Genomic DNA, 5,312 nt, shown 5'->3' on the forward strand with positions numbered 1-5,312 from the left:
CCTACTCTCCTAGTGCTCCAAACAGTCCAAGCCCAAATATTCTGAATATTTAAGCCAACAACCACCACAAACCCAATCTCCAATATTTATGCAGTCTCCTATTCCCAAAAAAACCTCTTCTACAGGTAAAACCCGGTATGAAGAAACTACCTTTGTAATTGATTCAGTTATAGAAAATATCCATGCCCATGATGACCCAAATATGGTTGCTAAATATTACTTATGCAATAATATTAGCCCTCCAAATGAATTAAAGACCAGAGAGTGGTACGAAATGGTTCTACTTGAAATCGTTCATTACTACCAAAAGAATAGTAAAATAATATCATATTCAAAACATCAGATACGAAAAGTATTGCAATTTTCTGAATGGGGATCTAATCCTACAAGAGCCAAAATATTACAATCCCCATAATTCCCAAATAAATATTACAGTAAGATGCCTATATCTGATCCCTTTCCAAATTGGTTTCGCAACTGGTTTGCAGTTTGGGGATCGGAATCCCAAATATTACCTGAACCATTACAAGATTCCCAAGCCAAATTTATTGAATATAATGGGAGGGATCCCAATATTGATTATCATTTATACTTCATGGCCATATACCAGATTCCATGGATTCTTAAATGGCAATTTGCAATAACAGAAAATAATTCAAATAATTATGAATATATTCCTGCTATTGGCAAGAAAATTTCTATTAAATGGTGGGATATATTTGTCTACAATAATTTGGAGCCAGATAATATCAAAATGAAACAAATCCCAACTACTTTTAGATCCTACTCATATGCCAACCCAAATAGTCTTGCACAAATCCATCATGAAGATGAACTTGAAAGACAATTATTAAAGATGTTCGAAGAAGAAGCTCAAACTGCACAAATCCAGAATGAGAAGATTCAGAAGATCAATCAGCTCGTGGTTTTTCATAAAAGCAGACATTGTACTAGACCTGGCCCGGTTTATTTATGAAATATAATCAATATCATAATCATATCCGTAATAGTAAAAGTTGTAGCAGTCACATCCATCAGCAACAGTAAAGATTCTCTACATTATGCCAGCTGTCTCACTTTCTCTATAGTATGCCAGCTGCCCCACTAATATTTGTCATCACCTGATAAAGTGTTTCTCCACTAGCATAAAGCGACAAGGCACCGACAAAATAAAGCAAATACCTTCTCCGCCTGTCCTCACTTTTGCCAAAAGAAGATTCCCTTCCACGACTACCATCCACCTGTCCTCCATAAAAGCAGATTCCCCTGTCTGCCATTATGCTGCCAACACCAAAAGAAAAGGATTACAGCCGTCCACGTGGTTGCATTACTGGCCATCAAACTAAAGCAACAAACCCAAATGAGAAAACGATTGGAGTCCGCGTCTATAAAACCAGAAGCCCCTCTCAGAAGCAAGCATCTTGCATCCTACATCCTGGATCCTTCTCATCCTTCAACGATCCATCCTTCTCTAGTCTTCCTCTCTGTTCTCTTTTCTCTCTTTCCCTATAAAATTTTATGTGTTATTGTAACTACAAGAGACTACCTAGTTTCTTTCCACCAAAGTGGAAAGCCTTCTGCTGCTATGGCTTGGGTAGACTGTAAGTAATTTTCTTTCTTATTCTCTTTGTTACAGTCTATATTTGTGATGAGTTTGTAATTTCTTTAATACAGTTTGTGTGTATTATAAGTCTGTAAAGACTGTAATTTCTTATACAGTCTGTTATGCTTCCTTCTATGATGTGTAATACAGTTTGTCTGTAATATTTGTAACATTCTATGTGAATAATATTATGTTTCATTATGCAATTTAGTTTATTATGCAATTTAGAGCAGTTTTTAGCATAAAAATTTATCGGACTACTTATTCTACTTGGTTATTAGTTGATATAGCTCCATCTTCAATATTCATTATCTTAGTAATATTCTTATATCTAGGTTACTTAAAGCTATTAATTTAACTGTGTTTGTGTTAGGGTAGATCTTGGCATTAATTGGTATCAGAGCCAAACCCTTAAAAAAATTTATTCAATAGAATATTATTATTCTGAGATAATACTCTATGAGGTAGAAACCTAATTAAATTTCCCATTAGAGAAAGTTGGTCCGAGAGTTGAGGCTAAAGACACCTAGTCTAAGAGACCGTTATGGCCAGGTGAGCCGCTGAGGTCAAGAAAGACATAAGAGGTTAGTCAGAATGCACTCATCCACAACCTAATAATGGAAAGTTTTATTAGGAATCTATCAAGGAAAGCATTACCTCAGTCTAGTAATACTCTTAGGATAAAAAATAAGAAAAACATATAATCGATAATATAGAAAAACAAATACAAAACTGTAATATACCTTAGGTACCTATATCTGATATATATAGAAAAGGAACTTTTAATCTCAAGATAGGTTATGCAATAAAAACAGTAGAACAAACCCTATCAATAACAAGTAATCAAGAAGACTTTCAATTATTATCTGATAAAATACTGCAAGAACACAAAAATAAAAGTTATATTTATCTACATATAAGATTAATACAAGTAGCAATTAAGCCCTTAACTAGATTAGGACTTAATAATTCTATTTTAATATGCTTAAGAGATACATGACATAATAAATTCTCTGACTCATTACTAGGAATGGTAGAATCAAGTCTATGCGGTGGGCCTATAAATTTTAATTGCTTTCCTAAGTATTCAATTTCCCTTAGTGATCCTAATATTCTTAAAGTATTGGCATTAAACCTAAAAACCCAAGGATTTGATATGATCCCAGGATCTCAAAATATCGCTATAGTATATAGAATATATTATAAGGTCATGACTACCTTATGCCCAAATGTTTTACAAACAGACACTCAGAGAAAAACTATATTCTTCCAAACTAATATTGAAAAGTCTAATACGATTACACCTCAATCAATAGAATGGTCAGAAATAATTCTACCAGAATCATGGTCTATTTCTAATGAAAACCAACAATTCCAAAAACTTCCTTCTAAAAATATTCCAGATAGAATAATCGAACATACAGATGGAAACATAGAAATTCTATTTACTAAGCAACGAAAAGGTCAAACCAGTAAAGATGATTCTGAAATTAAAACAAATAAGAAACCTAGGGAACCATCTAGAAGTTCTACTTCCTCTATTAACCCAAAAATAGAAAGTTTAGTAAGAACCAGAGAAAACATAGTAATACCCCAATATAAAAAAGCCCATAGTAATTATCAAGCAGATCCAGATATCTCTGACACTGAAACAGATTTTCAAATATTTACTTTGCAGGAAGAAAAACGAATTGATAAGGAATGCATTAAAAAAGATTATTTATCGGAAGAAAATAAAGAAATTAGAACTTGGTATCTTAATACATTTGAACCTAGATTAATAGAATTATTTCATAAAAAATATAACAAGTTTCTTAAGGAAGAAAAACAGAATAAAGGATTTTTTATTTTGTTGAAGGAAATCTTGAAGGAGAAAAAAGTCCCAATACCTAATTTTGAAATCAACACCCTAGAAACCCAATATACTACCTATAATACAACTGAAGGAAATAAAATCACTAGCATACATCCTCTAGAAAGGAGCATTATAATAAAAGGAAAAGAATCAGATAATGCACCAACACTAGAGACAAAAGCTACCCCTTATAAGATGACTACTGGAGAAATAGTACATAGATCAGAATTAATTTCCCATTTAATAGAATAGAATAATTATACCAATTTATGTATGCAATCTATAGGTAGACGAACATTAAGAATTGAAAATATGTTAAGACCAGATCCTATACAAACATCACAAAAATCTTTATTATTCAAACCACCTCCTGAACTAAACAAAGAAAGATTTTATATAGGAGAAAACAATAAAACTCTTATGGATCAATTAATATCAAAATTAGCCAAACTAGAAATAAAAGAAAAAGATGTAAAAGGTAAAGGCAAAATAATTCAAGAATCAGAAACCTTAACTCTTCAAGAAGAAGAACCAATAATAGATGATACAATAGAAAATATGGAAACAACATTTACTGAAAACAATTCTGATCAAAATATTCAACGAATATCTTATGGAAAAAATTGGAAACCAGCAACTGCCAGACCATATCATCCTAGACCTACCCCTGTAGACATTCAGTTCGAAGAGGATCTAATATCACACACAACTTCCTATTCAAGGAGAACAATTGTAAATTGGAATATAGATGGTACGTCTGAACATCAAATTTCTTGATACAATGAAACATATGACCATGTATGCCTTTGCATGTAAAATGGTAGGAAACCATGATCAGGAAGTTGCAAAAGCCATAGTCTGTGGATTTACTGGATGGCTTCGTGGTTGGTGGGATTTCCATTTACCTGAAAATGTAAAAAATCAAATGTTAAATACAACGAGACAATGGACCATAAAATATGAAAAAAATCAAGATATTTTATATTCTGAAAGTGATGTTGTTAATACTCTTATTTACACCATTACTCTTCATTTTGTGGGGAGTACAGCCCTATTAGAAGCTCGATCTGAAGATTTATTATCTAATTTAAGATGTCCTACACTATCACACAAACTCAGTTAAATTAATAGCTTTAAGTAACCTAGATATAAGAATATTACTAAGATAATGAATATTGAAGATGGAGCTATATCAACTAATAACCAAGTAGAATAAGTAGTCCGGTAAATTTTTATGCTAAAAACTGCTCTAAATTGCATAATAAACTAAATTGCATAATGAAACATAATATTATTCACATAGAATGTTACAAATTCTACAGACAAACTGTATTACACATCATAGAAGGAAGCATAACAGACTGTATAAGAAATTACTGTCTTTACAGACTTATAATACACACAAACTGTATTAAAGAAATTATAGACTCATCACAAATACAGACTGTAACAAAGAGAATAAGAAAGAAAATTACTTACAGTCTACCCAAGCAATAGCTGCAGAAGGCTTTCCACTCTGGTGGAAAGAAACTAGGTAGTCTCTTGTAGTTACAATCACACATAAAATTTTACAGGGAAAGAGAGAAAAGAAAACAGAGAGGAAGACTAGAGAAGGATGCTGAAGGATGGATCGTTGAAGGATGAGAAGGATCCAGGATGTAGGATGCAGGATGCCTACTTCTGAGAGGGGCTTCTGGTTTTATAGACACGGACTCCAATCTTTTTCTCATTTGGGTTTGTTGCTTTAGTTTGATGGCCAGTAATGCCACCACGTGGATGGCTGTAATCCTTTTCTTTTGGTGTTGGCAGCATAATGGCAGACAGGGGAATCTGCTTTTATGAAGGACAGGTGGA

At 32.8% G+C, this 5,312-nt stretch overlaps 1 long non-coding RNA gene across 1 annotated transcript; it reads right to left on the minus strand.

Moving 5' to 3' along the window:
• Nucleotides 1-4,168: 4,168 nt before the first annotated feature.
• LOC148782109 (uncharacterized) lies at nucleotides 4,169-5,108 on the minus strand. Its single transcript, XR_016056681.1, has 2 exons — nucleotides 4,938-5,108; nucleotides 4,169-4,363 (listed from the first exon to the last, which is right to left on the minus strand). It is a non-coding gene; the product is annotated as an uncharacterized LOC148782109 (long non-coding RNA).
• Nucleotides 5,109-5,312: the final 204 nt, after the last annotated feature.

This window comes from Amborella trichopoda, chromosome 5, assembly GCF_054954075.1.
Source record: "Amborella trichopoda isolate Santa Cruz 75 chromosome 5, AtrichopodaSantaCruz75HAP2 v2.0, whole genome shotgun sequence".
Classification (NCBI taxonomy): Eukaryota; Viridiplantae; Streptophyta; class Magnoliopsida; order Amborellales; family Amborellaceae; genus Amborella; species Amborella trichopoda.